This window comes from Musca domestica, unplaced genomic scaffold, assembly GCF_030504385.1.
Source record: "Musca domestica strain aabys unplaced genomic scaffold, Musca_domestica.polishedcontigs.V.1.1 2, whole genome shotgun sequence".
Taxonomy (NCBI): domain Eukaryota; kingdom Metazoa; phylum Arthropoda; class Insecta; order Diptera; family Muscidae; genus Musca; species Musca domestica.
Genome location: NW_026712249.1, coordinates 45,673,214 through 45,685,920, shown reverse-complemented (window position 1 = coordinate 45,685,920; position 12,707 = coordinate 45,673,214). Strand labels below are relative to the sequence as shown.

At 37.1% G+C, this 12,707-nt stretch overlaps 1 protein-coding gene across 3 annotated transcripts in view; it reads left to right on the top strand.

Annotated features, from left to right (window-relative positions):
* Positions 1 to 12,707, top strand: part of LOC101893254 (tyrosine-protein phosphatase 10D) — a 298,482-nt gene that overhangs the window by 177,190 nt on the left and 108,585 nt on the right. The gene's annotated exons all lie outside the window — the stretch shown is intronic.

The window sequence follows — 12,707 nt, the reverse complement described above, 5'->3', positions numbered from 1 at the left end:
TCGACTTAGAATTTTATGCTGATCATGAATATATGTACTATATGGGGTCTGCGACGAATATTTGCGGGTGTTACAGACGGGGTGACAAATTTAATATTCCCTTCTTTTCAAAATTGAGGGTATAATAGACAATAATAATTGAACTGTCATTGAACATTGTCTACATTTAAATTAGAATATCGTTACAGGATCTTCTCATAATGTTTTCAAAATCTTGAGAGGTCATTTCGAATTCATTCAATTCAATTTTGAATATAAACTGAATATAAATTCACCTTGCAACCTTCAAACAAATTCAAGATGCTCTCCAATTGGGTATAATACAACTTCGTCTATTACCTGGAGGGGGTAATATTATAGTGGCGATTATTTTCAAGTTATTATGCTAATGTCGCTCTTCTTTTTTTGGGTTAGTTTTGAATAAGTTTTCACGTTCTGAGTGTCTCCATTGCTGCTCTCTGTATTCTGTTGAATGTTTTCCCCCCAGCCTTAAAGTGTTAGTGTCAAGTAGGAAATGTTGAGGTGCTATTGTTGCCGCTGGTTGTTGGTTTGGAACATTGACAAAATGACTTCATTAGTAACAATACAGGTGAAAATGTCAGTTGGAAAGAAAAGAAAGAGACAACAACACAATGCAAGTATTATATATGTAAAGATGTCATTAGGTTTGTTTTGAACGTTAAGCGTCATTTTCACAGTTGTTGTCGCCATTTGTCGCGTCCACGCGATAGTTTTGTTGGTTAAGTATTGTTGTTGCATTTCTTTGCAAGCAACAACAAAATTAAATGTTATTGTGCGGCGTTGAGGGTGTACGAGAATGAGAATGACCTGTATTTTGATTATGAAACCGGTAGTTCTAAAGTTGGTATAAATTGCACTTAAAGTCTGTCAGGCAAGGCTAGAACTAAATAAATGATTGTTGCAACTGAACTTCGTTAAGTTTTTCTTTTTTGAACAATGAAAATCGAGTAAAGCAGCTGTGCAAAGCAGAATTGCATACAATTATGGGAAAATAAGCAAAGTTTCTCAAAGTTTTGTTAAAGTTGAAAAGAGAAAAGTATTTTTTCATAATAATAGCTATAATGAGGAGAAAATTGAGAAAATTTTGAATAAGAAATATTTTGATATGATCAATAATCGACTTACGAGGTGAGATGAAAAAACTGCAACCAACTTCAGACTGCTGTCATTTCTAAGCCACTCGTCCGACAGCTGTTAAAATTATTCCAGTTACTGTTCATAATATTGTTTATAAGCGTACGAAAGTATTTTGGTGAGAATTTCCCAGAATAAAAATTATTCGTGATGGAATTCAAGCGTGATAGTGTGATTTTTTTTATATTTGGCTGGAAAGCCACAAATGGCTATCGTTAGAGCACTCCAGCATTTAAATGTGAATAAATCTTTTGTGTCTCGTACCATCACTCGTTACCGTGATACTGGTAGCGTAGCTCGACGTCAAAGAAGTGGACGGAAGAAATCAACAAAATCAGCAGAAATGGTTCGAAAAGTAAAGAAGCGACTTGATCGAAACCCGAGTTGCAGTGGCCGAAAAGTGGCTCGTGAGCTGAACATATCGCAATATTCCATTCGGCACAAATATTGAAAAAATGAGCTCGGGGTAAAGCCATTGAAATTCCAAGAAGTGCAAGAACTTACACCGCAACGGACAGACAATTGACTCAAGAGAGCTAAAGAGTTGCTTCGAGTTGGTGAACTGCCGAATTCGGTTTTCTCCGAAAACATTCGTTGTCCAGCAGTTTTTAAATAAACACCTTCGGTTGGCCACAGAAACCAAGCGCCGGCCATGGTTATGGTGTGGGCAGCCATAAAAGCCGATGGTCGCTCTCCGCTCGTATTAATCGACCGTGGCATCAGAATAAATGCCGAACATTGTCGCGAAAACATTCTGGAGGATGTATTAAAGCCTTGGGCAGGCAAATATTTTGACCGCAGACCTTGGACATTCATCACATCATCGCACTCAGCACGCACCACCCAAGAACGGTTACAAAATGAGGTTCCTCGCTTCATTTCCAGCGCACAATGGCCACCAAAATCTCCGTGTCTGGCCACCAACATCTCCGTGTCTATTGTGTCTGGCGTATTTTAGAAAGCAAGGTTGGCACTAAAAAATACCAAAGTGTCGATCACCTTAAGCAAGCGCTTCGCCGAAAATGGGCCAAAATACCGCAGAGCAACATACGGGCAGCGTGTGACGGTTTCATTAACCGTTTGAAGACCATAATTTGTAACCAATTCGAACAAATCTTTCACTCAATAAAATCAAAAAAAAATATGGCGTTTGACTTTGTTGTAGTTTTTTATATCACCCTGTACCTGTCCGATTGATACTTTTTAAATTGTTTAAAAAAATAATTATTAACAAACACATTTTACTTCCCTTCAATTCAAATATCCTCTTTTCCGCCTAGAGATTTATTGCCTTAATTTTCGACATATTTAATAAAAGAGAAACGACTTGTTTCTCCAAAACTCCTTTCAAAATAGTCATGAATTTAATGTGCATTTGCATTTGAAATGTCTTCTTGGTTGCATCACAAAATGCCGGAGGTATTTTCAATTTCCGCAATTCAAAGATGATAACATTACATTTCCTTTTTTTCATCACCATGCTGATGATGATGAGAACTACGATGGACAGGAGAGTAACCATAAATGGCACATTAAACGCAAAGAAAGAAAAAAACGAGTTGTGACTTTAAGTAGCGGCAAAATGATACTGACTTGTGCGTAGCTGGAATGCATCCAGACATGACCAAGAGTTATCATCATTCCCCACAAATGATAATAATAATGATGATGATGATGACTATGTCGATGCTGCAGTTGAAATGGCTGCATTTGTTGCTTCAACTGCATCAGTCAGCCACAACGACTACTGGCAACTGCTAGCTAGCTATTCATGATCGGAATATGTAAATTAATCAAAAGCATCAACTTCCACATAATTTGCCAACAATAAATGAGTGTTTGGTTTGTCACCAAAGGAGTGAGAGAGAGAGGGGGGGAAGAGCGGTAGAGGAAAGGGAAGAGAGAGTTTGGCATTGACAATATGCGTTGATATTGCAAGTGTGCTCTATCCGGTACAATGTGGGCTGTTGGTCTGCTGTCTGCGGTGATATACAACTGACTACTTGAACTCGTGTCTCATGTTGGCTGTCGGTAGCATGCCCTCATCCGCCGCCCAACCACCACACAAATGAAAAGTTTCCATTTTTCTTGGTTTCTTTATTAGAAAATGAGATGAATGCTTGGAGTGTTGGTATTTTAATAGTCTGTCTACCGCAATAGAGTAGTGGGTCGCTCATAAATAGGTTTAATGTGAAGTGAGCTTTTATCATTTTCTTTATGTATATTTATGTTTTATGTGAAAACACTAAAAACACCAAGTCATTGAGCTTGAGGTTAATATATGTGTTTTTATGCCCTTCGGCACTGCATGAGAGAGTATTACAGATTGCTTTGGCCAAACAATTTTTAATAACTCCAATATTGGTCCTCAACTCTCCGATCACCATATATCGAAAAACTCTGTCCACATTGAATGTGAGATAAAATAAAAGTCGCAATTATGGCCCAATCCTCACAAAAATTTCAATGGGCACAGTTAGGGTCAGAATTTAATCTAGGGTAAATTTCGCTATTTGTATGGGAGGCTCCGGAAAGTGAGCTGATTTATCCCATCTTTATATGAGATGTGGAAATACTTTGATATGGGAAGCTTGAATAAAACCGAATACTTATTATATTTTTATATGAGCTAATAAAAAAACCAAAAAATTTCAACCATTTCTGATGATCGTGACCTAATAGTAGAAAACTTCTTGTAAAACAAGTGATCTTTGAGTACTACCTTTCTCGCGAGTTAATCGGAGCTTTAAACTTAACATGGATTAAATGAAGTACTCTTTTCTTGAATACAAGATACTAGCAAGTGTCAGCTACTTCGTCAGGGAAAAGTCTACCTTAAAATTTAAGATTTGTTCCAAAAGTTTGTGATAGGCTTATAGTACTAAAATTAACTAAATACTGACTTTCAAGGCATTATATATTTTTCAAAAATGTCCACCTTTCACAAAAAAAAATCTTTCATTTTGAAGTATACTGAGGGGGATATAAGTACAACCATTGCACAATGGACCCCCATCCAAGTTTTCTGTCCAAAATCATTTCATCATCTCCATATGTAAACGCAAGAAACCAACAGAGAACTCAATATCAAATTTCGGGATTTCAGATTCATCAACCCTATATCAAAATTTGTAACACCAAACGTGACCCAAATTTAGTATTTTTTTTTTTTTTTTTTTTTTTTTTTTGTACAATAATAGTACACGTTTGCAAAACCTACTCCACATCTTAATTCCAGACACCAACCAACTTAATATCAAATTTCGAACATTTATAGCACACGTTTCAAAAATCACCTCCTTCTTGACCACCCGTGACATCTAATCAAATACCAAATTTAGTACCGTTTAGTTCTTTTCATACAAATATGGGACACATTTCCAAACTCACCGCTAAATCGCAAACACAAATACCATAAATAAACTAAATTTAAAATTTCAGAATTTTATCTCTATTCCTTCGGCCAATGCCTATATAGTACCATTCAGCACTTATCTACAATTCTGAAACCACCTACACATGAACAGCGAAACTATTGCCGAATTTCAGATTTTATGCACTTTTCACCACGTACCGAATTGTATCAAATATAGTACTATTTAGTACCGTTTGTTCACTTGTAGTACACATTTGCAAAACCATCTTTTTATCACAAATCTACCGACACGGCTTCATCCGTTCAGCTTAAACCAAAATATTACAAATTTTAGTACCATTTAGTACAGTTCGCAAACTTAGTACACATATCCAAAACCACAATCAAAACTGATCCTCGTGCAAAATTAAAAGATTCTAGCTTCAGACGTTTCGTTTGAGCGTTGATGCTCAATCTGTTTTGATGATATCGAACTTTAAAAGCAGGTCACTATGGCCCATCTTCAAACTCGATCTAAAATTTGATATAAATGTTATGATTCGCACACTTTAGACTACCTACTTACGGATGGCCATGGCAAAATCAATTCCAACAAGAAAAAAAGGAGCTAAGTTCGATCGGGCCAAACTTTTAATACCCTCCACCAATTTGGAGGAACCTGAAAATTTCCAAAAAAAAAAACATCCGTTGAAAAATACTGTTCAAAGGAAAATTGTCATATGAGGGCGAAGACGGGACCTTCATTAGTAATTTCTTGTCATATGCTGTAGTACCCATTACGAAATTTAAATTCGGAATTTGAAACAATTCCGGTCAAAAATGTCGCTGAAATCACCAAAAAAAACCGAATATCGGGGAATGGATGCTATACGATATCGTAGACCTATAAAAGAAATTTCTTCAAGGGAGAAAGTACTCAGAAGGAACTCCTGGTGCAGAATTTCAGACAATTCAATTGAAAAAAAAAATGGTAAAAATCATGAAAAAACCGAATATCGGGAGGTGCAGTTATATGGGGGACATTGTGTTGATCTTCAGACAATTCCATTGAAAAAAATGGCTACATTCATCAAAATACCGAATATCGGGAGGTTAAGTTATATAGGGTATATACGATATCGTGGACCTATATAGGTAATTCCCTTCAAGGGGGTAAAGTACTCAGAATGGACTTATGGTGTAGATTTTCAGGCAATTCCATTGGAAAATTTATCTAAAATCTTCAAAATACCGAATATCGGGAGGTACCGTTATATGGAGGATATACGATACCGTAAACCTATATAGACAATTTTCTTTTTCTTCTCATAAAGTATTCACAAAGAACTCCTCAATTAGAATTTCAGACAATTTCATTGAAAATGTGGCAAAAATCTCTAAAATACCGACTATCGGGGGGATGCTGTTATATGGATGCAATACGATATGGAACTTGACCTGCCTGAAGGCAATATACTGATCTATGTACAATTTTCCTTTCTATCTTAATTTGTTTTGACTCTAGGGTGATTACAACAGATAGACGGACGGACAGAACTAAATCGTCTTAGAATTAGGTCTAAAACTATTATTTCAATGAGTTACAAACGGAATGACGATCTTAATATAACCTCTTTACCATGTATGGTGGAGGGTATAAAAAGAGACATGGAATTTAAAACCACATTTTGGACATATCAAAAAATATATCCTCTGTAACAAAAAGCCTGATGGTATAATAACATATTTTCACCATATCCTATATCCAGACGTTAATAGAGATTACCCTCTCCACATTTTTGTATTCTTAATCCTTGTTGCTTCTGTGAAACAAATCCATGTCAATAGCTTGTGACTTTAATCATTCAAATATTGTTACAAAGAAATAAAATAAAGCTTAACCCTCTTTCATGTTCTACAAATTTACACAATGTAAATCAATCACTTTGTTCGTGTGTGGGTGTGTGTGTGTGGGTGAGAGAGAGAGAGAGCGAGAGTGTCGGAGAGATTTCTGTCGTCTACTATTGTGATATGATATCCTAAATACTACACTCACACACATGCATACAACACAAATAAAGGACTGGCCTTAATGGTGAACATATTAATTGCACTAAATGTCAACAGCTGCTTTTGTCGTTGCTGTTGTTGTATTTAGACCAACAATACCCGCTGTCATTCTTTTTGAACTCAAAGCCTCAATTTTGTAACATAGACTAGTTAAGGATGTTAATCCCCTCGCCATAGCTTTATGTATGGAGAGTCAAACGATATCACATTCTCCTTTCAGTTTTGATAATAAGCCAAATTTGCCAGCTCATCAATAGTTTTTGTTGTATTTACAAAAACAAGCAACAGACAACAATGCTTTTTCTAGCCAAAACATCGAAACATTAATCGGTCTCAATGTGGAGATGTCGATTCTCTGTTAAGCCCTAATGTCCTGAACGATTAAAACTATTTGTCGTCTCTTTTGTTTCTTTGCTCCATAATCGCAACAAGAACAACAGCGCAGCAATATTATTTTATAATTTTCCGCTTCTATTGTTTCGTTTTTATTATTTGATAACCTCGAGCTACAATTTATGCTGCTCATCAGGTCCTTGCCCTCAAAATGCAAGCCAAACTATTTACAGGACATCCACACTCAGGGCAACAATGATGCAGCTGATGATGTTGCTTTGAAATGGCACAAAAAAGGATGTTGAGAGCACCTCACAACAACTGTGTGTGTGTAATGGGGTGGGGGAGACGGGGGGCTTGCGTATTTAGTTTATAGTGTGTTTGCTTGTTCTCCTCAGCGCTTGTTAATACGTTTTGTATTGTTGCTGTGTTTGCTGTAAACCGTCTAAACATTTGTTGTACATTTATGTTTTCCTTTCTTTCTTTTTGCTATTCACGCTGTTTGTAGTGTTTTTTACATTACGTTACGTTATAAAAGGTCTAATAAGTCAGGGCAGAGTATTTGTCAAAAGAAACCCTGCTAAAGTTTTCTGTGTACAGACAGAAAATTCTTCCAAGAAGATCTGTCCATAAAAGACCTCCTCTGTTAAAAAGACATATAGAAGGTCTCCCTAAAGGTTTCTGTCGAAAAAGAAAAGCCTTTACCTCAGATCTAGATAATATCTCCCGTATTTTGAAGACCTCGTATATATCCTTTATAGATAATACCTATTTAAAGTATTCAATGTACAGAAGATCTCTTAACCAGGAACACCACTTACAGGCCTTCTGTGTATAGAAGATTTCTTAGAGGTCTTCTCTTCTTAGGTGACCTCTTACAGGTCTTCTCTTTTTAGAGAACTTCTTACAAATCTTCTATATCTGGAAGACCTCTTACAGACCTTCACTTTTTTAAAGACCTCTTCTATAGAAAAAATACCTTTGAAGGGTTTCTTTGTATAAAAGACCTCTTACAGGTCTTCTGCGTATAGAAGGCCTTTTGTGTATAGAAGGCTGCAAGTATTCTGCGTATAGTGACCACTTTCAAGTCTCTTGTATATAAGACCTCTTACAGGTCGTCTGTGTATAGAAGACCCCTCACAGAGGTCTTCTGTCTATAGAAGATCTCTTACTGGTCTTCTGTGTATGGAAGACCTCTCACCGTATTCTGTGTATAGAAGACCTCTTAAAGGTCTTCGGTGGAAGACCTCTCATCGGTCTTCCGTGTATAGTAGATCTCTCACCGGTCTTCTGTGTATAGAATACCTCTCGCCGGTCTTTTGTGTATAGAAGACCTCGGCCGGTCTTTTGTGTATAGAAGACCTCGGCCGGTCTTTTATGTATAGAAGAACTCTCGCCGGTCTTTTGTGTATAGAAACCTCTCGCCAGTCCTTTGTGTACAGAAGTCCTCTCATAGGTCTTCTGTGTATAGAGGACCTCTCATAGGTCTTCTGTGCATAGACCTCTCATAGGTCTTCTGTGTATAGAAAAGCTCTCATAGGTCTTCTATGTATAAAGGGCCTCTTACAGGTCTTCTGTGTATACAAAACCTCTCACCGGTCTTCGGTGTATAGAAGACCTCTCACCGGTCTTCTCTGTATAGAGAACCTCTCATAGGTCTTCTGTGTATAAAGAGCCTCTCAAAGGACTTCTGTGTATAGAAGACTTCTCACAGCTCCTCTGTGTGTGAAAGACCTCTCACCGTATTCTGTGTATAGAAGACCTCTTACTGGTCTTCTGTGTATGGAAGACCTCTCACCGTATTCTTTGTATAGATCACCTCTTAAAGGTCTTCGGTGGAAGACCTCTCATCGGTCTTCCGTGTATAGTAGATCTCTCACCGGTCTTTTGTGTATAGAAGAACTCTCGCCGGTCTTTTGTGTATAGAAACCTCTCGCCAGTCCTTTGTGTACAGAAGTCCTCTCATAGGTCTTCTGTGTATAGAGGACCTCTCATAGGTCTTCTGTATATAGAGGACCTCTCATAGGTCTTCTGTGTATAGAGGACCTCTCATAGGTCTTCTGTGTATAGAAAAGCTCTCATAGGTCTTCTATGTATAAAGGGCATCTTACAGGTCTGCTGTGTATAGAAAAGCTCTCATAGGTCTTCTATGTATAAAGGGCCTCTTACAGGTCTTCTGTGTATACAAAACCTCTCACCGGTCTTCTGTGTATAGAAGACCTCTCACCGGTCTTCTCTGTATAGAGAACCTCTCATAGGTCTTCTGTGTATAAAGAGCCTCTCAAAGGACTTCTGTGTATAGAAGACTTCTCACAGCTCCTCTGTGTGTGAAAGACCTCTCACCGTATTCTGTGTATAGAAGACCTCTTACTGGTCTTCTGTGTATGGAAGACCTCTCACCGTATTCTTTGTATAGTAGACCTCTCACCGGTTTTCGGTGTATAGAAGACCTCTCGCCGGTCTTCTGTGTATAGAAAATCTCTCTCAGGTCTTCTGTGGACAGAAGACCTCTCCGGTTTTCTGTGGACAGAAGAACTCTTCCAGGTCCTCTACGCATAGAAGACCTCTCACATGTCTTCAATATATAGGAGACCTCTCTTTATACAAAAAGTCTTCTATGAGTATCAAAAACCTCTTTCAAGTCTTCTGTTAATAGAAGATCTCCGAATTTCGTTAGTTTATTGAAGACTTCTTTCAGGTCTTAGGAAGACCTCTTAGGCATCTTCTGTATTAAAATTCTTTGAGGTCTTTTGTGAATAAAAGATCCTTTATAGGTCTTCTGTGTATAGAGGGTCTCTCATAGGAATTCTCTGTATAGTAGACCTATCACAGGTCTTCTGCACATATAAGACCGCTTATAGGTCGTCTGTTTATAGAAAACCCCTTTGAATATTTTCGTTTTATTCGGATTTCTCCTCAAAGGATTTTTATCCAAAAGATTCCTTTTTAAATAATTCCTTTCCTTACCTTATTTTTCCGTCCTCATATTTCCACTGGAAGTTCTCTTCCAAGCAATTTTATAAAGCAGCACAATTTGTTAGAAAACTTTGAGTTTGTTCAGATAGAACAAAACTAAATGCATTTAATATTTGCAATAACAATACAACAATTTATATGCTGATCATGACTTTTACAATAGTTGTTGCTTTTCCACATCCGTACACATTCTGTAACAAGGAAATATTCTTTTTTTTTTTTGCTGTATTGTTTTGTTGAATTGTTCTACTCAAGGATATTTAATAACAATTTAAGTCAATACTATCGTGGCCATTACCGACAAATCTCCATTGAAAATACAAAGCTTGTTTTATGTCTTTCTCTGCTGAGAGCCTTTAACTGTCCTTCCTCGCTATTTCAAGAGAGAAAGGGGGAGAGTAAAGGACATTTGACAAGAAAATCGGAAATAATGCTCGTTTGGTCTTTTCACAATGGTGGAGCTGACATTTGCCGGCATGTGAAAAGGGTTGCTTACCCCGTTTTCCTTATTATTCGATGTTGGAAGTAGGGTGGGGGAAGGAGAGGGTTGACTCCAATTTACCCCCTTCTTTTATGTTTCATTTTTATGTATTCCTACAACAAACCAATATGTCACTTCCAATCAAATCTCAAATTTATTGTTATTGCTATTTTATTTCTCAATAAACTTGTTAATCCCTTTGGATGGAATTAAAATGGTTCATTAAAATGGAAATAAATTGTGAGCTGAGGAGTTTGGTAGCGGGAAATGGTGTTTATTCTATATAAAGGGTTTGAAGGTAAGACGGATCATTAGGATAAACAAGTTGTATTGGTTTTTTTTTTTTTTTTTTTGAAAATAAAGAAATAAAAATCAATAGAATAGAATCAATAGAATCAAACGACTGACTCCTTAACACGGCAAAACGGCTGAACATGGACAATTGAAGAAGGGGTCATATCTAATGTGGTAAAATGATATATTTGGGGATTTTGGCGAAATTGTGTTCGTACCACGTTGTTAAGTAATCCCGAAGTACCATAGCTTGAAAGATTTGTGTAGAGGTTCAGCTTTTTTGTGGAAGTCTGGAAGAAGATTCGTACTTTAAGAGTATACATAAAATGCTCTAAGTGGTACAAAATGCCAAAACATTGTTATTATCAATAGTTCTTTAAAATAGTTCACGCGGTGAAGCAAGAAGGGACTTTTGGAAATTCTAACCTTAATATTATAATTAGTACCAGAAGAGTGCGAAAACGCTGTTTTGCCACGAAAGGTAAGAGCTATAATTTTGAAATATTGCGACGGGTTACTTTTTACTTGGCCGAAAGTGGTGAACTGCCGAATTTTGTTTTCTCCGATGAGAAAACTTTCGTTGTCCAGCAGTTTGTAAACAAAGAGGTCAGTTGAAAATGAAATGCGCCGGCCATGGTGTGGGCCGCCATAACAGCTGATGGTCGCTCTTCGCTCGTATTAATCGACCGTGGCATCAGAATAAATTGCCGAATACTATCGCGAAAATATTCTGGAGGGTTTACTAAAGCCTTGTATTTTGGAAAGCAAGGTTGGCAATAAAAAATACCAAAGTGTCGATCACCTCAAGCAAGCACTTAGCCGGGAATGGGCCAAAATACCGCAGACCAACCGTTTGAAGGCCAAAGGTGAAAAAATCCAAGAAATCTAAACTTATTCTAAAATTTGATGCTATTTCCGACATTTTTTGCTGTCATCAAAAATGATGGCGTTTGCTTTGTTGCAGTCTTTTTTATTTCACCCTGTATATCAAACGTGCCTCATCGAAATGACTCTTTTAGACCCCAGGCCTCTTTGGACCAAATCAGTTTCAGGACATTTGGAGTCACTCTAGGGGTATTTTTTCGTCTGTCCGTCTGTCTATAACTCTCGAAGGGACTATCCGATTTGGCCCACACTTGGTACATCGCAATATTATTGTCAAACTTAGATCGTCTTCGTAGATGGACAATATCGACCCAGTCCCTCTGATACCTTCCCTACAAAAGGTCAAAATTGTCAAAGAAAATATTTTACTTCTAAGAAGGAGAGAGTATCATTCGATTTTGTGAAAACTTTGCAAATCCTAATATTTTAGTCAATGCTCAGTCAAGTCAGGTGCGAAAACGGACACTATCTTCTTAATCAATTGAGTACCTCCCCCATAAAGGGTCAACATTTGGAATAATTATAACTCTTATAAAATGTGAAATAATAGTCGGATTGTCTTCAGATTTCACACATCACAATATTTTTATTAACCCTTAGTCTGGTGTGAAGATGGAGTATATCGGTCCATTCCTTCTGGAACCGCCCACACAAAAGAGTCAAAACTTTAAATATCTATGAAACTCATAAAGAGCGAAATTAACATCCGATACCATTCAAATTTGGTAAATCTTAATATTTTCATTACCACAAGATCCTGCTGGTAACTCCCCCACAAAGAGACATGATTTTGAATAACCAAACCGATTATAAAATCCGAAATTAGCATCAGGTTCTCTTTATATTTCACACATTCCATTATTTCTACTAACACAAGATCTTCACAGCAGATGGAATATATAGGTCCACTCCTTCAAGTATCTCCACAACGAAGGGTCAAATCTTTGAAAATCCATGAAGCTCATTAAACCCGAAAATAAAATCTGATTCCATTCAGACTTGGTACATCACAATATTTCCAGAAACACAAGATCTGCTTTTAATGTGGTAGAGATCGGACCATTCCTTCTGGTACTTTCCCCACAAAGGGTCAAAGTTTTGATTAACTAAAGCAATTATAAAATGCGAAATCATCATCAGCTTGTCATTATATTTTAC